Genomic DNA, 27,013 nt, shown 5'->3' on the forward strand with positions numbered 1-27,013 from the left:
GTGACTTTTGGGGGCTTCATGATCAAGTGAGCTTTGTTTTGCACATGTCTTTTAATTTTTCTTAAATAAAGTGGTCCTTTGACCTTTTTATTGTTTTGAAGCCCTTTTTACTCCATTTAAGGCGTCAACTCAAGGGAGGTATAACTTCTTTTATCCCTTTTTTGTCTCTCCTATGTGATCCAACGTGCTAAGAGAGAATTGCATGTCTACTTTGCTTTCCTAGCCTTTCCTTAATTCCTTTCATTTATGTCGTTTACTTTCATTTTCATTACGTTTTTCTTTTAATGGGGTATGTGTACACCTCTTGGCTTGTAATAGATAGGGCTTTGGCGAGCAATTTGGTCCATTTTCCCCTTCCCCTTTTGTTTTAGTTAGTGAATGTAATAGGTTCATTAGTTTGGTTGCATGCCTACGTGTTAAGTGTTTAATCGCTTTATTAGGCCCTTGCATCTAGTCAAGCATGCTAAGTGTTATGTGCTACGTGTTTATAAGTGATTCGCATGTCTACTCGCTTTTTATAGTGTGGATGAATGGAATGGATGAATGTACGTCACCACACTAGTCCAACGCTAGTTGTGGCTTCTTTTATCGTTTCCACTAGTCCAACGCTAGTCGGAATTCATAGGAGGGGCTAGTCCAATGCTAGACCCAATAGGTTTTTTTTCCCTTTTTCATGAAGTGCATGATCACCACATATCACGCATTTTTCCTCAGTTTATCATTTGGTATGTTCCTCAAACCCCTTCCCCTTCACTTTAGGACTTGCATCTCATGCTAGTTAGGGTTCATTTGCGTGAAAATCCCCTTCCGATAAGGGAAACGAGCGAGTGTGGCTACTTGATAGCCTTAGCACGTTAGTTTCGCCTTCTAATCCGAGGGAAAACCAAAGTCGAAGAATTAGGCGTCATCCCCATACCCAATTTGTTGCATTCCCTTAGGGACATATTTTCTTTTTTTCCCACTTCCATGCTCTTTTAATCACCCTTTTTCCCGCATTTCTCAATCCATATTTTTCACTATGTTTTACTCATCTTACTCCACAAGTAGAACTCAAATTTCACATATATATTTATAATCCTATCTTCATTCATTTGCACACAAACACTTGGATTTTTCATACAATTTCACACGTGCACCTTTTTATACACTTGCACACTTGCACTTTAGCCATCATTCGCATTAATCGACCTCTATAAGGTTTTCCTTTATTGGCCGCCACAATTCATGTGGTTGGGACCAAAAACCTTACAAGAGACATTTTAGAATTTAGGTTTGCATTTTTTCCTTCTTTTTGCATTCATGTAGCGCATCCAAATGTAATAAATTCTTTGGTTAAAATAAGAAAAACTTTGATTAAATCGCGCAACTAGCCTTGGCTAGGTCGAAGGGGTGCCTTGGATTTTTATCCTTGCCTTCCCCTTCGTCAAATGGACTCCCGAACCTTTTTTTTTGGTTCACGTGGACTAGGAGTCGTTTAAAAGGGGTTTCTTACAACATTTTTCCTAAAAAATCCATTTTTAGGTGACTTGGTACACCTTAACTCATTACCAAGTGGCGACTCCCATTTTTTCAAAAACCCTTTTTAAACTATAATTTTGGGTCAAATCGTCGCATTTTCAAACCCCCATTTAGACCCATTTTTCTTTTAAATCACAATTCATTTTCCAATCATAAATTAAATCAAAATACATTTTTTTAAACCATTTTATTTATTTATCAAAAAATGGGGCGCGACAGTAGTGAACGACTGAGTCCCGGCGAGAGCTGGGCAGGCTGTCCGCCGAACCCTGGGGTACGCCCTAGGGGGAGGTGGGGCCGTCACAGGTGGTATCAGAGCTTAGGCTTCAGATCTCTGTAGTATATCCTAGGCTTGAAGTTTAGGATGCCGGACTGTGGGTTTGATTTGACTCTTAGTGTTTGCTTGGAACGCTTGAATGATTCTTGCGGGATGTCTTGACTTGATTGGTACAAGATGGAATGTCGAGGACGACATTCTTTGAAGGAGGGGAGATTGTGATGCCTCGAAAAGTATGAGTGCGAGAAATCGAAAATTTTTATATATTTTCTCGACATTATTTTGCTTTCTTGTCTATAAGTTTGTTTTCTTCAATATATTAATTTTCTATACATTTTTATAAGGAAATATAGTTTTTAAATCATTTTCTTGATCCAAGTTAGTCCACGTTAATTTTGAAGTATATTATGGACGTGGGACCCGCAAGTGCGGTAAATGCAATATATTTTTGACAACTTGTTGGAGTTTTGTGCTAAGTGATATTTTTCTACAAGGTGTTAAGAGATAATTATGGATTGATATGAGAGAGACAAAAAGATAGGTTTTAAACCTAAAGGTGACAAGTGTCACCATCCAATTCACTCTTGACTTTGAATATTTAACTTTACCTTTACCATATAACAAAATTGACCCAAAAATCTCTTCTTATTTCTTTCTTGTTGGCCGGCCATGGAGGAGAGAAAGAGAGAGAGAGTTTCTTCAATTTTCCTTCATTTCTAGCTTGAATCTTGCAAATCTACCGGTTAAATTCCAAATTTCTCATCAAAAGTGAGTTGCTAAGCTAGTTTAAGGTGATTAGTGGAGTTGTTTGGAGGATTAAGGTGCCAAGTTGATCCTTTCCTTGCATTTCAAGGTGAGTAGCTAGGGAATGCTTCCTTTGGTCTTGATAATGTCAAAGTAATGATTTGTGGTAGCCTAAGAGGGAATTTTGTGGATTATATCTTGATTTTGGTTGAATTTGGTAAAGTTTTATAATTATTGATGATTTTTCTGATTTAATATGATTCATATGCTGTGGCTATGTATGATGATTGGCAATGATCTAGAATGAAGCCAGAAGGTGGAAAAAGTGGTTAATTGCAAGAAATTTCTATCTTGGAAAGAAATTTGGAAAGTTAGGGTTTCAATTGTTTACATTCTGCCCGGCATAGTACCTCATAGTTAGAAACCGAATTGGCCTTGAGTTAAAACATGAAAGTTGTAGGGAATGATATTTTAGAGATGCCTACAAAATATCTGGTCAATCGGAGCAATGTAGCTTGTAAAAAGACTGAATTACCCCTGCTACCCTGTTTCTATCCGAATTTGATAATTGCATCTGTAATTGATTATTTTGGTTGGGAATACTTCAGAATTGGTTGTTGAGGTCTTCTGATGAATTGTATCCGTGTATCTTAGCTTTCGGATGGCTTTGGAATCACTTGATTTGGACCTCGGGAGCCTGACTTATGACGTCTGAACCGGAATGCGGTTTGTGAACCTGTTTTTGCGGTTCTGGTGTAGTCTATTGAATTTTTGACCTGGTTACACTCGAAACTGGACTGAGTGGCCTTCTTCAACATTGTAGCCCTATCTCTTAGCTTCGAAACGGTGTATCTTGGACCTCCATCCGATAATTTTAGTGCAAATGGTGCCGAAACCGTAAAATGATGTCAAAAACTATTTTTGTGGTTTAGAACTTAACTTTCATTTCCGGACTTTTCCCTAGCTTGAATTGTACTCGTACTACTTGGAGCTTATTGAACGGTTATTGAATGAACTTATTTGTGTGACTTTGGGACTGGCTGAGGAAATAATGAAGCCTCGACGGCTGGAAAAGTAAGCAAATTTAGTGGAAGTGCTGTCCGAACTTTGAAAGGACTTGATTGCATTGAGTTTGTAGTCTAAGACTTGGATTTGAGCAACACAATGATATATGATGGTTGGTTCCTGAGCCGTGGAGGTGAGTGACCCTAAACTGTTTCCAAAGTTACCTTTGAACTGTTTTCTTGCATTATTTACTCGATTGCATAACGTGCGTGCTTGCATGTGAGTGTTCCTTGTTTGTTGCATTTTCTTGACTTCATGACTTGTATTATTGTTTGAAAACGTGTTAAGTGCTTTCAATGATTTCCAAAACGAGTTTTCTAGGCGAGTGCGTACTTTATCGCACTCGACCTCGATAAATGTGAAATTTTCAAAGATGGAACGATTGAAATGTTACTTGTGCATGAATGTAAGCCTTTTGGCTGAACTGGCCACTGCCCCTTGTGACCGATCGACTCGAGCCAGAAGCGGACTCGGTCGGGCAATATGGTGACCTGGGTGAACGTTTGGTATACTAGAGTATTATCTTGGAGGTTGGTGGAGGTTGGTGGAGCCTAGTCAATGTCCAGGAAAGGTTGAACGAACGAACAAACGAACGAGGGTTTTATTGATAAATGAAAAATGCATTTTCAAAGGAATGAAGGAAAGGGGAATGACAGGAGAACGAACGAAGGAACGAATGAACGAACGAACGTATCCTTTTCATGTATGGTTTCTTGTAAATGTTGTAATTGTTTCTTGACTTATCGTTTGATTTATGACATCATTGAAATGAACTATTGTGAAACCGATTTGATTACTGATTTTACCGGTTCCTCGCTGAGCTTTTAGCTCACTCCAATACTAATTTATTCCCCTCCCCAGGGCTCTAGGCGAAGAAAGGACTTGTAGTACTTATTCACGTGACTGGATGGCTTATATCTTGTACAGTTTGGATTTGGAATCATTTGATGTATAGTTGGGAATCGTTTCCGCTTCGCTTATAACATGTAATTATTGGAGAATTTGATGTAATTTTTGAGATTTATATTGTAATCTGTTTGAGGAATGTAGTGAACGACTGAGTCCCGGCGAGAGCTGGGCAGGCTGTCCGCCGAACCCTGGGGTACGCCCTAGGGGGAGGTGGGGCCGTCACAGGTGGTATCAGAGCTTAGGCTTCAGATCTCTGTAGTATATCCTAGGCTTGAAGTTTAGGATGCCGGACTGTGGGTTTGATTTGACTCTTAGTGTTTGCTTGGAACGCTTGAGCGATTCTTGCGGGATGTCTTGACTTGATTGGTACAAGATGGAATGTCGAGGACGACATTCTTTGAAGGAGGGGAGATTGTGATGCATCGAAAAGTATGAGTGCGAGAAACCAAAAATTTTTATATATTTTCTCGACATTATTTTGCTTTCTTGTCTATAAGTTTGTTTTCTTCAATATATTAATTTTCTATACATTTTTATAAGGAAATATAGTTTTCAAATCATTTTCTTGATCCAAGTTAGTCCACGTTAATTTTGAAGTGTATTATGGACGTGGGACCCGCAAGTGCGGTAAATGCAATATATTTTTGACAACTTGTTGGAGTTTTGTGCTAAGTGATATTTTTCTACAAGGTGTTAAGAGATAATTATGGATTTATATGAGAGAGACAAAAAGATAGGTTTTAAACCTAAAGGTGACAAGTGTCACCATCCAATTCACTCTTGACTTTGAATATTTAACTTTACCTTTACCATATAACAAAATTGACCCAAAAATCTCTTCTTATTTCTTTCTTGTTGGCCGGCCATGGAGGAGAGAAAGAGAGAGAGAGTTTCTTCAATTTTCCTTCATTTCTAGCTTGAATCTTGCAAATCTACCGGTTAAATTCCAAATTTCTCATCAAAAGTGAGTTGCTAAGCTAGTTTAAGGTGATTAGTGGAGTTGTTTGGAGGATTAAGGTGCCAAGTTGATCCTTTTCTTGCATTTCAAGGTGAGTAGCTAGGGAATGCTTCCTTTGGTCTTGATAATGTCAAAGTAATGATTTGTGGTAGCCTAAGAGGGAATTTTGTGGATTATATCTTGATTTTGGTTGAATTTGGTAAAGTTTTATAATTATTGATGATTTTTCTGATTTAATATGATTCATATGCTGTGGCTATGTATGATGATTGGCAATGATCTAGAATGAAGCCAGAAGGTGGAAAAAGTGGTTAATTGCAAGAAATTTCTATCTTGGAAAGAAATTTGGAAAGTTAGGGTTTCAATTGTTTACATTCTGCCCGGCACAGTACCTCATAGTTAGAAACCGAATTGGCCTTGAGTTAAAACATGAAAGTTGTAGGGAATGATATTTTAGAGATGCCTACAAAATTTCTGGTCAATCGGAGCAATGTAGCTTGCAAAAAGATGAATTACCCCTGCTGCCCTGTTTCTATCCGAATTTGATAATTGCATCTGTAATTGATTATTTTGGTTGGGAATACTTCAGAATTGGTTGTTGAGGTCTTCTGATGAATTGTATCCGTGTATCTTAGCTTTCGGATGGCTTTGGAATCACTTGATTTGGACCTCGGGAGCCTGACTTATGATGTTTGAACCGGAATGCGGTTTGTGAACCTGTTTTTGCGGTTCTGGTGTAGTATATTGAATTTTTGACCTGGTTACACTCGAAACTGGACTGAGTGGCCTTCTTCAACATTGTAGACCTATCTCTTAGCTTCGAAACGGTGTATCTTGGACCTCCATCCGATAATTTTAGTGCCAATGGTGCCGAAACCGTAAAATGATGTCAAAAACTGTTTTTGTGGTTTAGAACTTAACTTTCATTTCCGGACTTTTCCCTAGCTTGAATTGTACTCGTACTACTTGGAGCTTATTGAACGGTTATTGAATGAACTTATTTGTGTGACTTTGGGACTGGCTGAGGAAATAATGAAGCCTTGACGGGTGGAAAAGTAAGCAAATTTAGTGGAAGTGCTGTCCGAACTTTGAAAGGACTTGATTGCATTGAGTTTGTAGTCTAAGACTTGGATTTGAGCAACACAATGATATATGATGGTTGGTTCCTGAGCCGTGGAGGTGAGTGACCCTAAACTGTTTCCAAAGTTACCTTTGAACTGTTTTCTTGCATTATTTACTCGATTGCATAACGTGCGTGCTTGCATGTGAGTGTTCCTTGTTTGTTGCATTTTCTTGACTTCATGACTTGTATTATTGTTTGATAACGTGTTAAGTGCTTTCAATGATTTCCAAAACGAGTTTTCTAGGCGAGTGCGTACTTTATCGCACTCGACCTCGATAAATGTGAAATTTTCAAAGATGGAACGATTGAAATGTTACTTGTGCATGAATGTAAGCCTTTTGGCTGAACTGGCCACTGCCCCTTGTGACCGATCGACTCGAGCCAGAAGCGGACTCGGTCGGGCAATATGGTGACCTGGGTGAACGTTTGGTATACTCGAGTATTATCTTGTAGGTTGGTGGAGGTTGGTGGAGCCTGGTCAATGTCCAGGAAAGGTTGAACGAACGAACGAACGAACGAGGGTTTTATTGATAAATGAAAAATGCATTTTCAAATGAATAAAGGAAAGGGGAATGACAGGAGAACGAACGAAGGAACGAATGAACGAACGAACGTATCCTTTTCATGTATGGTTTCTTGTAAATGTTGTAATTGTTTCTTGATTTATCGTTTGATTTATGACATCATTGAAATGAACTATTGTGAAACCGATTTGATTACTGATTTTACCGGTTCCTCGCTGAGCTTTTAGCTCACTCCAAAACTAATTTATTCCCCTCCCCAGGGCTCTAGGCGAAGAAAGGACTTGTAGTACTTATTCACGTGACTGGATGGCTTATATCTTGTACAGTTTGGATTTGGAATCATTTGATTTATAGTTGGGAATCGTTTCCGCTTCGCTTATAACATGTAATTATTGGAGAATTTGATGTAATTTTTGAGATTTATATTGTAATCTGTTTGAGGAATGTAGTGAACAACTGAGTCCCGGCGAGAGTTGGGCAGGCGGCCCGCCGAACCCTAGGGTACGCCCTAGGGGGAGGTGGGGCCGTCACAGGTGGTATCAGAGCTTAGGCTTCAGATCTCTGTAGTGTATCCTAGGCTTGAAGTTTAGGATGCCCGACTGTGGGTTTGATTTGACTCTTAATGTTTGCTTGGAACGCTTGAGTGATTCTTGCGGGATGTCTTGACATGATTAGTACAAGATGGAATGTCGAGGACGACATTCTTTGATGGAGGGGAGATTGTGTTGCCCCGAAAAGTATGAGTGCAAGAAACCGAAAATTTTTATATATTTTCTCGATATTATTTTGCTTTCTTGTCTATAAGTTTGTTTTCTTCAATATATTAATTTTCTATACATTTTTATAAGGAAATATAGTTTTCAAATCATTTTCTTGATCCAAGTTAGTCCACGTTAATTTTGAAGTGTATTATGGACGTGGGAGCCGCAAGTGCTGTAAATGCAATATATTTTTGACAACTTGTTGGAGTTTTGTGCAAAGTGATATTTTTCTACAAGGTGTTAAGAGATAATTATGGATTGGTATGAGAGAGACAAAAAGATAGGTTTTAAACCTAAAGGTGACAAGTGTCACCATCCAATTCACTCTTGACTTTGAATATTTAACTTTACCTTTACCATATAACAAAATTGACCCAAAAATCTCTTCTTATTTCTTTCTTGTTGGCCGGCCATGGAGGAGAGAAAGAGAGAGAGAGAGTTTCTTCGATTTTCCTTCATTTCTAGCTTGAATCTTGCAAATCTACCGGTTAAATTCCAAATTTCTCATCAAAAGTGAGTTGCTAAGCTAGTTTAAGGTGATTAGTGGAGTTGTTTGGAGGATTAAGGTGCCAAATTGATCCTTTTCTTGCATTTCAAGGTGAGTAGCTAGGGAATGCTTCCTTTGGTCTTGATAATGTCAAAGTAATGATTTGTGGTAGCCTAAGAGGGAATTTTGTGGATTATATCTTGATTTTGGTTGAATTTGGTGAAGTTTTATAATTATTGATGATTTTTCTGATTTAATATGATTCATATGCTGTGGCTATGTATGATGATTGGCAATGATCTAGAATGAAGCCAGAAGGTGGAAAAAGTGGTTAATTGCAAGAAATTTCTATCTTGGAAAGAAATTTGGAAAGTTAGGGTTTCAATTGTTTACATTCTGCCCGGCACAGTACCTCATAGTTAGAGACCGAATTGGCCTTGAGTTAAAACATGAAAGTTGTAGGGAATGATATTTTAGAGATGCCTACAAAATTTCAGGTCAATCGGAGCAAGGTAGCTTGTAAAAAGGCTGAATTACCCCTGCTGCCCTGTTTCTATCCGAATTTGATAATTGCATCTGTAATTGGTTATTTTGGTTGGGAATACTTCAGAATTGGTTGTCAAGGTCTTCTGATGAATTGTATCCGTGTGTCTTAGCTTTCGGATGGCTTTGGAATCACTTGATTTGGACCTCGAGAGCCTGACTTATGATGTTTGAATCGGAATGCGGTTTGTGAACCGGTTTTTGCGGTCCTGGTGTAGTATATTGAATTTTTCACCTGGTTACACTCGAAACTGGACTGAGTGGCCTTCTTCAACATTGTAGCCCTATCTCTTAGCTTCGAAACGGTGTATCTTGGACCTCCATCCGATAATTTTAGTGCCAATGGTGCCGAAACCGTAAAATGATGTCAAAAACTGTTTTTGTGGTTTAGAACTTAACTTTCATTTCCGGACTTTTCCCTAGCTTGAATTGTACTCGTACTACTTGGAGCTTATTGAACGGTTATTGAATGAACTTATTTGTGTGACTTTGGGACTGGCTGAGGAAATAATGAAGCCTTGACGGCTGGAAAAGTAAGCAAATTTAGTGGAAGTGCTGTCCGAACTTTGAAAGGACTTGATTGCATTGAGTTTGTAGTCTAAGACTTGGATTTGAGCAACACAATGATATATGATGGTTGGTTCCTGAGCCGTGGAGGTGAGTGACCCTAAACTGTTTCCAAAGTTACCTTTGAACTGTTTTCTTGCACTATTTACTCGATTGCATATCGTGCGTGCTTGCATGTGAGTGTTCCTTGTTTGTTGCATTTTCTTGACTTCATGACTTGTATTATTGTTTGATAACGTGTTAAGTGCTTTTAATGATTTCCAAAACGAGTTTTCTAGGCGAGTGCGTACTTTATCGCACTCGACCTCGATAAATGTGAAATTTTCAAAGATGGAACGATTGAAATGTTACTTGTGCATGAATGTAAGCCTTTTGGCTGAACTGGCCACTGCCCCTTGTGACCGATTGACTCGAGCCAGAAGCGGACTCGGTCGGGAGATATGGTGACCTGGGTGAACGTTTGGTATACTCGAGTATTATCTTGTAGGTTGGTGGAGGTTGGTGGAGCCTGGTCAATGTCCAGGAAAGGTTGAATGAACGAACGAACGAACGAACGAGGGTTTTATTGATAAATGAAAAATGCATTTTCAAATGAATAAAGGAAAGGGGAATGACAGGAGAACGAACGAAGGAACGAATGAACGAACGAACGTATCCTTTTCATGTATGGTTTCTTGTAAATGTTGTAATTGTTTCTTGATTTATCGTTTGATTTATGACATCATTGAAATGAACTATTGTGAAACCGATTTGATTACTGATTTTACCGGTTGCTCGCTGAGCTTTTAACTTACCCCAAAACTAATTTATTCCCCTCCACAGGGCTCAAGGCGAAGGAAGGACTTGTAGTACTTATTCACGTGACTGGATGGCTTATATCTTGTACAGTTTGGATTTGGAATCATTTGATGTATAGTTGGGAATCGTTTCCGCTTCGCTTATAACATGTAATTATTGGAGAATTTGATGTAATTTTTGAGATTTATATTGTAATCTGTTTGAGAAATGTAGTGAACGACTGAGTCCCGGCGAGAGTTGGGCAGGCTGTCCGCCGAACCCTGGGGTACGCCCTAGGGGGAGGTGGGGCTGTCACCGGTGGTATCAGAGCTTAGGCTTCAGATCTCTGTAGTATATCCTAGGCTTGAAGTTTAGGATGCCGGACTGTGGGTTTGATTTGACTCTTAGTGTTTGCTTGGAACGCTTGAGTGATTCTTGCGGGATGTCTTGACTTGATTGGTACAAGATGGAATGTCGAGGACGACATTCTTTGAAGGAGGGGAGATTGTGATGCCTCGAAAAGTATGAGTGCGAGAAATCGAAAATTTTTATATATTTTCTCGACATTATTTTGCTTTCTTGTCTATAAGTTTGTTTTCTTCAATATATTAATTTTCTATACATTTTTATAAGGAAATATAGTTTTCAAATCATTTTCTTGATCCAAATTAGTCCACGTTAATTTTGAAGTGTATTATGGACGTGGGACCCGCAAGTGCTGTAAATGCAATATATTTTTGACAACTTGTTGGAGTTTTGTGCTAAGTGATATTTTTCTACAAGGTGTTAAGAGATAATTATGGATTGGTATGAGAGAGACAAAAAGATAGGTTTTAAACCTAAAGGTGACAAGTGTCACCATCCAATTCACTCTTGACTTTGAATATTTAACTTTACTTTTACCATATAACAAAATTGACCCAAAAATCTCTTCTTATTTCTTTCTTGTTGGCCGGCCATGGAAGAGAGAAAGAGAGAGAGAGTTTCTTCAATTTTCCTTCATTTCTAGCTTGAATCTTGCAAATCTACCGGTTAAATTCCAAATTTCTCATCAAAAGTGAGTTGCTAAGCTAGTTTAAGGTGATTAGTGGAGTTGTTTGGAGGATTAAGGTGCCAAGTTGATCCTTTTCTTGCATTTCAAGGTGAGTAGCTAGGGAATGCTTCCTTTGGTCTTGATAATGTCAAAGTAATGATTTGTGGTAGCCTAAGAGGGAATTTTGTGGATTATATCTTGATTTTGGTTGAATTTGGTGAAGTTTTATAATTATTGATGATTTTTCTGATTTAATATGATTCATATGCTGTGGCTATGTATGATGATTGGCAATGATCTAGAATGAAGCCAGAAGGTGGAAAAAGTGGTTAATTGCAAGAAATTTCTATCTTGGAAAGAAATTTGGAAAGTTAGGGTTTCAATTGTTTACATTCTGCCCGGCACAGTACCTCATAGTTAGAGACCGAATTGGCCTTGAGTTAAAACATGAAAGTTGTAGGGAATGATATTTTAGAGATGCCTACAAAATTTCAGGTCAATCGGAGCAAGGTAGCTTGTAAAAAGGCTGAATTACCCCTGCTGCCCTGTTTCTATCCGAATTTGATAATTGCATCTGTAATTGGTTATTTTGGTTGGGAATACTTCAGAATTGGTTGTCAAGGTCTTCTGATGAATTGTATCCGTGTGTCTTAGCTTTCGGATGGCTTTGGAATCACTTGATTTGGACCTCGAGAGCCTGACTTATGATGTTTGAATCGGAATGCGGTTTGTGAACCGGTTTTTGCGGTCCTGGTGTAGTATATTGAATTTTTCACCTGGTTACACTCGAAACTGGACTGAGTGGCCTTCTTCAACATTGTAGCCCTATCTCTTAGCTTCGAAACGGTGTATCTTGGACCTCCATCCGATAATTTTAGTGCCAATGGTGCCGAAACCGTAAAATGATGTCAAAAACTGTTTTTGTGGTTTAGAACTTAACTTTCATTTCCGGACTTTTCCCTAGCTTGAATTGTACTCGTACTACTTGGAGCTTATTGAACGGTTATTGAATGAACTTATTTGTGTGACTTTGGGACTGGCTGAGGAAATAATGAAGCCTTGACGGCTGGAAAAGTAAGCAAATTTAGTGGAAGTGCTGTCCGAACTTTGAAAGGACTTGATTGCATTGAGTTTGTAGTCTAAGACTTGGATTTGAGCAACACAATGATATATGATGGTTGGTTCCTGAGCCGTGGAGGTGAGTGACCCTAAACTGTTTCCAAAGTTACCTTTGAACTGTTTTCTTGCACTATTTACTCGATTGCATATCGTGCGTGCTTGCATGTGAGTGTTCCTTGTTTGTTGCATTTTCTTGACTTCATGACTTGTATTATTGTTTGATAACGTGTTAAGTGCTTTTAATGATTTCCAAAACGAGTTTTCTAGGCGAGTGCGTACTTTATCGCACTCGACCTCGATAAATGTGAAATTTTCAAAGATGGAACGATTGAAATGTTACTTGTGCATGAATGTAAGCCTTTTGGCTGAACTGGCCACTGCCCCTTGTGACCGATTGACTCGAGCCAGAAGCGGACTCGGTCGGGAGATATGGTGACCTGGGTGAACGTTTGGTATACTCGAGTATTATCTTGTAGGTTGGTGGAGGTTGGTGGAGCCTGGTCAATGTCCAGGAAAGGTTGAATGAACGAACGAACGAACGAACGAGGGTTTTATTGATAAATGAAAAATGCATTTTCAAATGAATAAAGGAAAGGGGAATGACAGGAGAACGAACGAAGGAACGAATGAACGAACGAACGTATCCTTTTCATGTATGGTTTCTTGTAAATGTTGTAATTGTTTCTTGATTTATCGTTTGATTTATGACATCATTGAAATGAACTATTGTGAAACCGATTTGATTACTGATTTTACCGGTTGCTCGCTGAGCTTTTAACTTACCCCAAAACTAATTTATTCCCCTCCACAGGGCTCAAGGCGAAGGAAGGACTTGTAGTACTTATTCACGTGACTGGATGGCTTATATCTTGTACAGTTTGGATTTGGAATCATTTGATGTATAGTTGGGAATCGTTTCCGCTTCGCTTATAACATGTAATTATTGGAGAATTTGATGTAATTTTTGAGATTTATATTGTAATCTGTTTGAGAAATGTAGTGAACGACTGAGTCCCGGCGAGAGTTGGGCAGGCTGTCCGCCGAACCCTGGGGTACGCCCTAGGGGGAGGTGGGGCTGTCACCGGTGGTATCAGAGCTTAGGCTTCAGATCTCTGTAGTATATCCTAGGCTTGAAGTTTAGGATGCCGGACTGTGGGTTTGATTTGACTCTTAGTGTTTGCTTGGAACGCTTGAGTGATTCTTGCGGGATGTCTTGACTTGATTGGTACAAGATGGAATGTCGAGGACGACATTCTTTGAAGGAGGGGAGATTGTGATGCCTCGAAAAGTATGAGTGCGAGAAATCGAAAATTTTTATATATTTTCTCGACATTATTTTGCTTTCTTGTCTATAAGTTTGTTTTCTTCAATATATTAATTTTCTATACATTTTTATAAGGAAATATAGTTTTCAAATCATTTTCTTGATCCAAATTAGTCCACGTTAATTTTGAAGTGTATTATGGACGTGGGACCCGCAAGTGCTGTAAATGCAATATATTTTTGACAACTTGTTGGAGTTTTGTGCTAAGTGATATTTTTCTACAAGGTGTTAAGAGATAATTATGGATTGGTATGAGAGAGACAAAAAGATAGGTTTTAAACCTAAAGGTGACAAGTGTCACCATCCAATTCACTCTTGACTTTGAATATTTAACTTTACTTTTACCATATAACAAAATTGACCCAAAAATCTCTTCTTATTTCTTTCTTGTTGGCCGGCCATGGAAGAGAGAAAGAGAGAGAGAGTTTCTTCAATTTTCCTTCATTTCTAGCTTGAATCTTGCAAATCTACCGGTTAAATTCCAAATTTCTCATCAAAAGTGAGTTGCTAAGCTAGTTTAAGGTGATTAGTGGAGTTGTTTGGAGGATTAAGGTGCCAAGTTGATCCTTTTCTTGCATTTCAAGGTGAGTAGCTAGGGAATGCTTCCTTTGGTCTTGATAATGTCAAAGTAATGATTTGTGGTAGCCTAAGAGGGAATTTTGTGGATTATATCTTGATTTTGGTTGAATTTGGTGAAGTTTTATAATTATTGATGATTTTTCTGATTTAATATGATTCATATGCTGTGGCTATGTATGATGATTGGCAATGATCTAGAATGAAGCCAGAAGGTGGAAAAAGTGGTTAATTGCAAGAAATTTCTATCTTGGAAAGAAATTTGGAAAGTTAGGGTTTCAATTGTTTACATTCTGCCCGGCACAGTACCTCATAGTTAGAGACCGAATTGGCCTTGAGTTAAAACATGAAAGTTGTAGGGAATGATATTTTAGAGATGCCTACAAAATTTCAGGTCAATCGGAGCAAGGTAGCTTGTAAAAAGGCTGAATTACCCCTGCTGCCCTGTTTCTATCCGAATTTGATAATTGCATCTGTAATTGGTTATTTTGGTTGGGAATACTTCAGAATTGGTTGTCAAGGTCTTCTGATGAATTGTATCCGTGTGTCTTAGCTTTCGGATGGCTTTGGAATCACTTGATTTGGACCTCGAGAGCCTGACTTATGATGTTTGAATCGGAATGCGGTTTGTGAACCGGTTTTTGCGGTCCTGGTGTAGTATATTGAATTTTTCACCTGGTTACACTCGAAACTGGACTGAGTGGCCTTCTTCAACATTGTAGCCCTATCTCTTAGCTTCGAAACGGTGTATCTTGGACCTCCATCCGATAATTTTAGTGCCAATGGTGCCGAAACCGTAAAATGATGTCAAAAACTGTTTTTGTGGTTTAGAACTTAACTTTCATTTCCGGACTTTTCCCTAGCTTGAATTGTACTCGTACTACTTGGAGCTTATTGAACGGTTATTGAATGAACTTATTTGTGTGACTTTGGGACTGGCTGAGGAAATAATGAAGCCTTGACGGCTGGAAAAGTAAGCAAATTTAGTGGAAGTGCTGTCCGAACTTTGAAAGGACTTGATTGCATTGAGTTTGTAGTCTAAGACTTGGATTTGAGCAACACAATGATATATGATGGTTGGTTCCTGAGCCGTGGAGGTGAGTGATGTGACAGCCCCACCTTCCCCTAAGGCGAACCAAAGGGGTTAGCGGACTGCCTGCCCAGCTCTCGCCAGGACTAACGGTACGGTTTACGTCAATCTAAAACGTTCCGGAACATAACATCGCGCGCAAACAAGTCAAAACACAAAATAAAATAAAATAAAATAAAACGAAAACCGAAGCCGAAATTTATCTAAACCATAGCCAAGCATATATGTACAATGGAAATCAGCATTTACAACCATAATGGCATGCCAAAACTATTCATTAAGGAGTACACATTCGATTTGCCTATCAAAAGGAAATGAACCCGTTATACATTAGGGTTTCACTTCAAGAGCTATACAAAAGACATTTACAAGCTCAGTATGGCAATTGACTATCCAGTCCATTTTCAAAAGCAATTATATCCCTGTAAGGAAAACAAATAACACGGAATGAGCCAAAGCCCAGTGGTATACCACCCAATAAGCAATCAAAGTCATATAAGAATGAACCTTCATTTAAAGTGCACAAATAAGCAATGAAGCAAAACAGTAAAAGGATACGGTCGGCTCTCAAGAGCCCAATTCCACGCTTGTAATCTTGATCCAACCCCATTGACCCTCCGTCAATGTTAAAAGTACCAAACCGTAGACCACACTTTACTCCCATTCCTTCCACCTATCATACCCCAACCGGGCCCGCACTCCATTTCAGTAGCTTTTGGTAATACTCGAGTTTACCGGAACCAAGGGTCTCATTACCACAAGGTTCCCCAGTACAGTCCCCGTGGCATGATAATTTTCACGACCAAGCCCTCGCCGGCTCGATCCAATTAACTACCATACGGGGTTGAGCTCATAAATGCAGTAAAGCAATTGGATACTCGTCCAACGACACCAAATCAGTTTCCATGAATGGAATGCAGTATTTCATTTATCCAGTGCAGTATTTCAGTAAAACAATCAATAGCCACGAATAAAGTCACGAGGGGTGAGGGCGATCAAGTACACCCTCACCTCAATCATTTCCAATAACCAAATAAGCCTTCAAGGCATCAAATACACATAGCACAAAGCCACATTATAACAAGTAAGTGAGTAGTATACTCACCAAGTAAGAAAATGGTGTTTCATACACCGCGGTCACCAAGACGTCGTGAGCTACCGTCACGCCCTAGAATCACGCAACAAATGCAATGAGACTCGATAACGAGTCATATAGCAATGCTAAACAAAACCCCAATAGGGTTTCATATGCATAAATGAGCATAATAGCAAACCAGAAATTAGAAAATGGCCTTAGTCTTGGCCCCGAATAGAAAACTGTTTTACACTCATTATGCGGTAATGGTACAACTCTCACTACAAATATCGGTTGGGGGTGTAAGACCCACCGTTTCGAAGCTATGGAACAGGGCTACAACAATGTAGAAGGTCACTCAATCCAGTTCTTAACGCAACTAGGTCAAATATGCCAAATACTAACCCAGAATTCCTAAAACAGGTTTGCAAAACACAGAAAACTGTAATCGGTACACCTCAGTCCATACAAGTCCAAATGCCGAAATTCCAAAGGCATATGTTAGCTAAGACACTCAGATACATTTCATCAGAAGACACCAACTCCAAAATCCAAACCAATTCCAGTCAAAATGGCCAATTACTATCGCAGTTTTCGCATTCTGCTCAAAGCAGAACAGCTACAGTAATTTCGTCATAACTCATTCTACATTCATCCAAATACCATGAAATTTTACAGGCACCTTATACACATCAATACCTACAACTTTCATGTTTTGAGCAAAGTCCAATTCGGCCTCTAACCCAGTGATCTAAAACCGGACAGAATTGGGGTTCAAGAACCCTAACTTTTCAAATTTCACACCAAATCCAAAATTGATTGCATTTAACCACAATTCACACTCACTAGAGTCATTTCCAACCATTACAATTCATCATACAAGCCCCCAACATCAAGATCATATTAAACCAGAAAAAATCCCAATAAAATAAAAACTTCACCAAAACTCTTCAAATCAAGAAATAAATCACATTTTCACACACTCATGCCACTTCTAAGCATCATATAACTATCATTAAAGGTAGTAGGGTGTTTCAAGCTTCACTTACCAAGAAACAAGAGAGAGGAAGATGTGGAGCACCTTAGGCCTTCAAACAAATCTCACCAAACTACTTACTAACACTAGAAGGAAAGTTTTTATGGAGTGAAATCAACTCTAGGCTTTGGTTTGTGGTAGATTGGACCAAGTGGAAGCTTGCAAAATGGAGAAGTTCCCTTCCTTCTTGAGCTAAGGAGAGCCGGCCAACAAGAGAAGAAAAATGATGATTTTTGGTGAATTTTGAGATATTTACTTAGTTGGGTCAAAAGTCAAAAAAATGTCAAAAGGTGAATAGTGATTCATAAAAGGCATCCAATAAGAAAGTGACATGTGTCACCCTATTAAATGCAATCTTATCATTCTTTTCTCTCTCACATCAATCACTTCACACACACTACTTATCACTTAACACCCGATAAATTTTACACAGTATCCGAAACTTAACCTTATTGGCCGAATTTTTCCGAACTTATCGCACTAGTGGGTCCCACGTCCACTATTTACTCTTAATATTCAAAAATCTCTCCAATGCTAGAAAAATCCTCTTAAAACTATAACTGCTCATAAAATCCTCTCAAAAAAATATTTCTAAGCCAGAAAATGCAAAATTATGCAATAAAAGGGGAAATAACCCTAGCAAAAATATTAGGGTTTTACGGGCTCTCACAAGTGACCCTAAACTGTTTCCAAAGTTGCCTTTGAACTGTTTTCTTGCATTATTTACTCGATTGCATATCGTGTGTGCTTGCATGTGAGTGTTCCTTGTTTGTTGCATTTTCTTGACTTCATGACTTGTATTATTGTTTGATAACGTGTTAAGTGCTTTCAATGATTTCCAAAACGAGTTTTCTAGGTGAGTGCGTACTTTATCGCACTTGACCTCGATAAATGTGAAATTTTCAAAGATGGAACGATTGAAATGTTACTTGTGCATGAATGTAAGCCTTTTGGCTGAACTGGCCACTGCCCCTTGTGACCGATCGACTCGAGCCAGAAGTGGACTCGGTCGGGCGATATGGTGACCTGGGTGAACGTTTGGTATACTCGAGTATTATCTTGTAGGTTGGTGGAGGTTGGTGGAGCCTGGTCAATGTCCAGGAAAGGTTGAATGAACGAACGAACGAACGAGGGTTTTATTGATAAATGAAAAATGCATTTTCAAACGAATGAAGGAAAGGGGAATGACAGGAGAACGAACGAAGGAACGAATGAACGAACGAACGTATCCTTTTCATGTATGGTTTCTTGTAAATGTTGTAATTGTTTCTTGACTTATCGTTTGATTTATGACATCATTGAAATGAACTATTGTGAAACCGATTTGATTACTGATTTTACCGGTTACTCGCTGAGCTTTTAGCTCACCCCAAAACTAATTTATTCCCTCCACAGGGCTCAAGGCGAAGGAAGGACTTGTAGTACTTATTCACGTGACTGGATGGCTTATATCTTGTACAGTTTGGATTTCGAATCATTTGACGTATAGTTGGGAATCGTTTCCGCTTCGCTTATAACATGTAATTATTGGAGAATTTGATATAATTTTTGAGATTTATATTGTAATCTGTTTGAGGAATGTAGTGAACGACTGAGTCCCGGCGAGAGCTGGGCAGGCTGTCCGCCGAACCCTGGGGTACGCCCTAGGGGAGGTGGGGCCGTCACAGGTGGTATCAGAGCTTAGGCTTCAGATCTCTGTAGTATATCCTAAGCTTGAAGTTTAGGATGCCGGACTGTGGGTTTTATTTGACTCTTAGTGTTTGCTTGGAACGCTTGAGTGATTCTTGCGGGGATGTCTTGAATTGATTGGTACAAGATGGAATGTTGAGGACGACATTCTTTGAAGGAGGGGAGATTGTGATGCCTCGAAAAGTATGAGTGCGAGAAACCGAAAATTTTTATATATTTTCTCGACATTATTTTGCTTTCTTGTCTATAAGTTTGTTTTCTTCAATATATTAATTTTCTACACATTTTTATAAGGAAATATAGTTTTCAAATCATTTTCTTGATCCAAGTTAGTCCACGTTAATTTTGAAGTGTATTATGGACGTGGGACCCGCAAGTGCTGTAAATGCAATATATTTTTGACAACTTGTTGGAGTTTTGAGCTAAGTGATATTTTTCTACAAGGTGTTAAGAGATAATTATGGATTGGTATGAGAGAGACAAAAAGATAGGTTTTAAACCTAAAGGTGACAAGTGTCACCATCCAATTCACTCTTGACTTTGAATATTTAACTTTACCTTTACCATATAACAAAATTGACCCAAAAATCTCTTCTTATTTCTTTCTTGTTGGCCGGCCATGGAGGAGAGAAAGAGAGAGAGAGTTTCTTCAATTTTCCTTCATTTCTAGCTTGAATCTTGCAAACCTACCGGTTAATTTCCAAATTTCTCCTCAAAAGTCAGTTGCTAAGCTAGTTTAAGGTGATTAGTGGAGTTGTTTGGAGGATTAAGGTGCCAAGTTGATCCTTTTCTTGCATTTCAAGGTGAGTAGCTAGGGAATGCTTCCTTTGGTCTTGATAATGTCAAAGTAATGATTTGTGGTAGCCTAAGAGGGAATTTTGTGGATTATATCTTGATTTTGGTTGAATTTGGTGAAGTTTTATAATTATTGATGATTTTTCTGATTTAATATGATTCATATGCTGTGACTTTGTATGATGATTGGCAATGATCTAGAATGAAGCCAGAAGGTGGAAAAAGTGGTTAATTGCAAGAAATTTCTATCTTGGAAAGAAATTTGGAAAGTTAGGGTTTCAATTGTTTACATTCTGCCCGGCACAGTACCTCATAGCTAGAGACCGAATTGGCCTTGAGTTAAAACATGAAAGTTGTAGGGAATGATATTTTAGAGATGCCTACAAAATTTCAGGTCAATCAGAGCAATGCAGCTTGTAAAAAGACTGAATTACCCCTGCTGCCCTGTTTCTATCCGAATTTGATAATTGCATCTGTAATTGGTTATTTTGGTTGGGAATACTTCAGAATTGGTTGTCAAGGTCTTCTGATGAATTGTATCCGTATGTCTTAGCTTTCGGATGGCTTTGGAATCACTTGATTTGGACCTCGGGAGCCTGACTTATGATGTTTGAACCGGAATGCGGTTTGTGAACCGGTTTTTGCGGTTCTGGTGTAGTATATTGAATTTTTGACCTGGTTACACTCGAAACTGGACTGAGTGGCCTTCTTCAACATTGTAGCCCTATCTCTTAGCTTCGAAACGGTGTATCTTGGACCTCCATCCGATAATTTTAGTGCCAATGGTGCCGAAACCGTAAAATGATGTCAAAAACTGTTTTTGTGGTTTAGAACTTAACTTTCATTTCCGGACTTTTCCCTAGCTTGAATTGTACTCGTACTACTTGGAGCTTATTGAACGGTTATTGAATGAACTTATTTGTGTGACTTTGGGACTGGCTGAGGAAATAATGAAGCCTTGACGGCTGGAAAAGTAAGCAAATTTAGTGGAAGTGCTGTCCGAACTTTGAAAGGACTTGATTGCATTGAGTTTGTAGTCTAAGACTTGGATTTGAGCAACACAATGATATATGATGGTTGGTTCCTGAGCCGTGGAGGTGAGTGACCCTAAACTGTTTCCAAAGTTACCTTTGAACTGTTTTCTTGCATTATTTACTCGATTGCATATCGTGCGTGCTTGCATGTGAGTGTTCCTTGTTTGTTGCATTTTCTTGACTTCATGACTTGTATTATTGTTTGATAACGTGTTAAGTGCTTTCAATGATTTCCAAAACGAGTTTTCTAGGCGAGTGCGTACTTTATCGCACTCGACCTCGATAAATGTGAAATTTTCAAAGATGGAACGATTGAAATGTTACTTGTGCATGAATGTAAGTCTTTTGGCTGAACTGGCCACTGCCCCTTGTGACCGATTGACTCGAGCCAGAAGCGGACTCGGTCGGGCGATATGGTGACCTGGGTGAACGTTTGGTATACTCGAGTATTATCTTGTAGGTTGGTGGAGGTTGGTGGAGCCTGGTCAATGTCCAGGAAAGGTTGAATGAACGAACGAACGAGGGTTTTATTGATAAATGAAAAATGCATTTTCAAATAAATGAAGGAAAGGGGAATGACAGGAGAACGAACGAAGGAACGAATGAACGAACGAACGTATCCTTTTCATGTATGGTTTCTTGTAAATGTTGTAATTGTTTCTTGATTTATCGTTTGATTTATGACATCATTGAAATGAACTATTGTGAAACCGATTTGATTACTGATTTTACCGGTTGCTCGCTGAGCTTTTAACTCACCCCAAAACTAATTTATTCCCCTCCACAGGGCTCAAGGCGAAGGAAGGACTTGTAGTACTTATTCACGTGACTGGATGGCTTATATCTTGTACAGTTTGGATTTGGAATCATTTGATGTATAGTTGGGAATCGTTTCCGCTTCGCTTATAACATGTAATTATTGGAGAATTTGATGTAATTTTTGAGATTTATATTGTAATCTGTTTGAGAAATGTAGTGAACGACTGAGTCCCGGCGAGAGTTGGGCAGGCTGTCCGCCGAACCCTGGGGTACGCCCTAGGGGGAGGTGGGGCTGTCACCGGTGGTATCAGAGCTTAGGCTTCAGATCTCTGTAGTATATCCTAGGCTTGAAGTTTAGGATGCCGGACTGTGGGTTTGATTTGACTCTTAGTGTTTGCTTGGAACGCTTGAGTGATTCTTGCGGGATGTCTTGACTTGATTGGTACAAGATGGAATGTCGAGGACGACATTCTTTGAAGGAGGGGAGATTGTGATGCCTCGAAAAGTATGAGTGCGAGAAACCGAAAATTTTTATATATTTTCTCGACATTATTTTGCTTTCTTGTCTATAAGTTTGTTTTCTTCAATATATTAATTTTCTATACATTTTTATAAGGAAATATAGTTTTCAAATCATTTTCTTGATCCAAATTAGTCCACGTTAATTTTGAAGTGTATTATGGACGTGGGACCCGCAAGTGCTGTAAATGCAATATATTTTTGACAACTTGTTGGAGTTTTGTGCTAAGTGATATTTTTCTACAAGGTGTTAAGAGATAATTATGGATTGGTATGAGAGAGACAAAAAGATAGGTTTTAAACCTAAAGGTGACAAGTGTCACCATCCAATTCACTCTTGACTTTGAATATTTAACTTTACTTTTACCATATAACAAAATTGACCCAAAAATCTCTTCTTATTTCTTTCTTGTTGGCCGGCCATGGAAGAGAGAAAGAGAGAGAGAGTTTCTTCAATTTTCCTTCATTTCTAGCTTGAATCTTGCAAATCTACCGGTTAAATTCCAAATTTCTCATCAAAAGTGAGTTGCTAAGCTAGTTTAAGGTGATTAGTGGAGTTGTTTGGAGGATTAAGGTGCCAAGTTGATCCTTTTCTTGCATTTCAAGGTGAGTAGCTAGGGAATGCTTCCTTTGGTCTTGATAATGTCAAAGTAATGATTTGTGGTAGCCTAAGAGGGAATTTTGTGGATTATATCTTGATTTTGGTTGAATTTGGTGAAGTTTTATAATTATTGATGATTTTTCTGATTTAATATGATTCATATGCTGTGACTTTGTATGATGATTGGCAATGATCTAGAATGAAGCCAGAAGGTGGAAAAAGTGGTTAATTGCAAGAAATTTCTATTTTGGAAAGAAATTTGGAAAGTTATGGTTTCAATTGTTTACATTCTGCCCGGCACAGTACCTCATAGTTACAGAAAGAATTGGCCTTCAGTTAAAACATGAAAGTTGTAGGGAATGATATTTTAGATATGCCTACAAAATTTCAGATCAATCGGAGCAATGTAGCTTGTAAAAAGACTAAATTACCCCCGCTGCCCTGTTTCTATCCGAATTTGATAATTGCATCTGTAATTGGTTATTTTGGTTGGGAATACTTCAGAATTGGTTTTTGAGGTCTTCTGATGAATTGTATCCGTGTATCTTAGCTTTCGGATGGCTTTCGAATCACTTGATTTGGACCTCGGGAGCCTGACTTATGATGTTTGAACCGGAATGCGGTTTGTGAACCTGTTTTTGCGGTTCTGGTGTAATATATTGAATTTTTGACCTGGTTACACTCGAAACTGGACTGAGTGGCCTTCTTCAACATTGTAGCCCTATCTCTTAGCTTCGAAACGGTGTATCTTAGACCTCCATCCGATAATTTTAGTGCCAATGGTACCGAAACCGTAAAATGATGTCAAAAACTGTTTTTGTGGTTTAGAACTTAACTTTCATTTCCGGACTTTTCCCTAGCTTGAATTGTACTCGTACTACTTGGAGCTTATTGAACGGTTATTGAATGAACTTATTTGTGTGACTTTGGGACTGGCTGAGGAAATAATGAAGCCTTGACGGCTGGAAAAGTAAGCAAATTTAGTGGAAGTGCTGTCCGAACTTTGAAAGGACTTGATTGCATTGAGTTTGTAGTCTAAGACTTGGATTTGAGCAACACAATGATATATGATGGTTGGTTCCTGAGCCGTGGAGGTGAGTGACCCTAAACTGTTTCCAAAGTTACCTTTGAACTGTTTTCTTGCATTATTTACTCGATTGCATATCGCGCGTGCTTGCATGTGAGTGTTCCTTGTTTGTTGCATTTTCTTGACTTCATGACTTGTATTATTGTTTGATAACGTGTTAAGTGCTTTCAATGATTTCCAAAACGAGTTTTCTAGGTGAGTGCGTACTTTATCGCACTCGACCTCGATAAATGTGAAATTCTAAAAAGATGGAACGATTGAAATGTTACTTGTGCATGAATGTAAGCCTTTTGGCTGAACTGGCCACTGCCCCTTGTGACCGATCGACTCGAGCCAGAAGCGGACTCGGTCGGGCGATATGGTGACCTGGGTGAACGTTTGGTATACTCGAGTATTATCTTGTAGGTTGGTGGAGGTTGGTGGAGCCTGGTCAATGTCCAGGAAAGGTTGAATGAACGAACGAACGAACGAGGGTTTTATTGATAAATGAAAAATGCATTTTCAAATGAATGAAGGAAAGGGGAATGACAGGAGAACGAACGAAGGAACGAATGAATGAACGAACGTATCCTTTTCATGTATGGTTTCTTGTAAATGTTGTAATTGTTTATTGACTTATCGTTTGATTTATGACATCATTGAAATGAACTATTGTGAAACCGATTTGATTACTGATTTTACCGGTTACTCGCTGAGCTTTTAGCTCACCCCAAAACTAATTTATTCCCTCCACAGGGCTCAAGGCGAAGGAAGGACTTGTAGTACTTATTCACGTGACTGGATGGCTTATATCTTGTACAGTTTGGATTTGGAATCATTTGATGTATAGTTGGGAATCGTTTCCGCTTCGCTTATAACATGTAATTATTGGAGAATTTGATGTAATTTTTGAGATTTATATTGTAATCTGTTTGAGAAATGTAGTGAACGACTGAGTCCCGGCGAGAGCTGGGCAGGCTGTCCGCCGAACCCTGGGGTACGCCCTAGGGGGAGGTGGGGCCGTCACAGGTGGTATCAGAGCTTAGGCTTCAGATCTCTGTAGTATATCCTAAGCTTGAAGTTTAGGATGCCGGACTGTGGGTTTTATTTGACTCTTAGTGTTTGCTTGGAACGCTTGAGTGATTCTTGCGGGATGTCTTGACTTGATTGGTACAAGATGGAATGTTGAGGACGACATTCTTTGAAGGAGGGGAGATTGTGATGCCTCGAAAAGTATGAGTGCGAGAAACCGAAAATTTTTATATATTTTCTCGACATTATTTTGCTTTCTTGTCTATAAGTTTGTTTTCTTCAATATATTAATTTTCTATACATTTTTATAAGGAAATATTGTTTTCAAATCATTTTCTTGATCCAAGTTAGTCCACGTTAATTTTGAAGTGTATTATGGACGTGGGACCCGCAAGTGCGGTAAATGCAATATATTTTTGACAACTTGTTGGAGTTTTGTGCTAAGTGATATTTTTCTACAAGGTGTTAAGAGATAATTATGGATTGGTATGAGAGAGACAAAAAGATAGGTTTTAAACCTAAAGGTGACAAGTGTCACCATCCAATTCACTCTTGACTTTGAATATTTAACTTTACCTTTACCATATAACAAAATTGACCCAAAAATCTCTTCTTATTTCTTTTTTGTTAGCCGGCCATGGAGGAGAGAAAGAGAGAGAGAGTTTCTTCAATTTTCCTTCATTTCTAGCTTGAATCTTGCAAACCTACCGGTTAAATTCCAAATTTCTCCTCAAAAGTCAGTTGCTAAGCTAGTTTAAGGTGATTAGTGGAGTTGTTTGGAGGATTAAGGTGCCAAGTTGATCCTTTTCTTGCATTTCAAGGTGAGTAGCTAGGGAATGCTTCCTTTGGTCTTGATAATGTCAAAGTAATGATTTGTGGTAGCCTAAGAGGGAATTTTGTGGATTATATCTTGATTTTGGTTGAATTTGGTGAAGTTTTATAATTATTGATGATTTTTCTGATTTAATATGATTCATATGTTGTGGCTATGTATGATGATTGGCAATGATCTAGAATGAAGCCAGTAGGTGGAAAAAGTGGTTAATTGCAAGAAATTTCTATTTTGGAAAGAAATTTGGAAAGTTAGGGTTTCAATTGTTTACATTCTGCCCGGCACAGTACCTCATAGTTAGAGACCGAATTGGCCTTGAATTAAAACATGAAAGTTGTAGGGAATGATATTTTAGATATGTCTACAAAATTTCAGATCAATCGGAGCAATGTAGCTTGTAAAAAGACTGAATTACCCCCGCTGCCCTGTTTCTATCCGAATTTGATAATTGCATCTGTAATTGGTTATTTTGGTTGGGAATACTTCAGAATTGGTTTTTGAGGTCTACTGATGAATTGTATCCGTGTATCTTAGCTTTCAGATGGCTTTGGAATCACTTGATTTGGACCTCGGGAGCCTGACTTATGATGTTTGAACCGGAATGCGGTTTGTGAACCTGTTTTTGCGGTTCTGGTGTAGTATATTGAATTTTTGACCTGGTTACACTCGAAACTGGACTGAGTGGCCTTCTTCAACATTGTAGCCCTATCTCTTAGCTTCGAAACGGTGTATCTTGGACCTCCATCCGATAATTTTAGTGCCAATGGTGCCGAAACCGTAAAATGACGTCAAAAAACTATTTTTGTGGTTTAGAACTTAACTTTCATTTCCGGACTTTTCCCTAGCTTGAATTGTACTCGTACTACTTGGAGCTTATTGAACGGTTATTGAATGAACTTATTTGTGTGACTTTGGGACTGGCTGAGGAAATAATGAAGCCTTGACGGCTGGAAAAGTAAGCAAATTTAGTGGAAGTGCTGTCCGAACTTTGAAAGGACTTGATTGCATTGAGTTTGTAGTCTAAGACTTGGATTTGAGCAACACAATGATATATGATGGTTGGTTCCTGAGCCGTGGAGGTGAGTGTCCCTAAACTGTTTCCAAAGTTACCTTTGAACTGTTTTCTTGCATTATTTACTCGATTGCATATCATGCGTGCTTGCATGTGAGTGTTCCTTGT

Source organism: Coffea arabica, chromosome 5c (genome assembly GCF_036785885.1).
Source record: "Coffea arabica cultivar ET-39 chromosome 5c, Coffea Arabica ET-39 HiFi, whole genome shotgun sequence".
NCBI classification, from domain to species: Eukaryota; Viridiplantae; Streptophyta; class Magnoliopsida; order Gentianales; family Rubiaceae; genus Coffea; species Coffea arabica.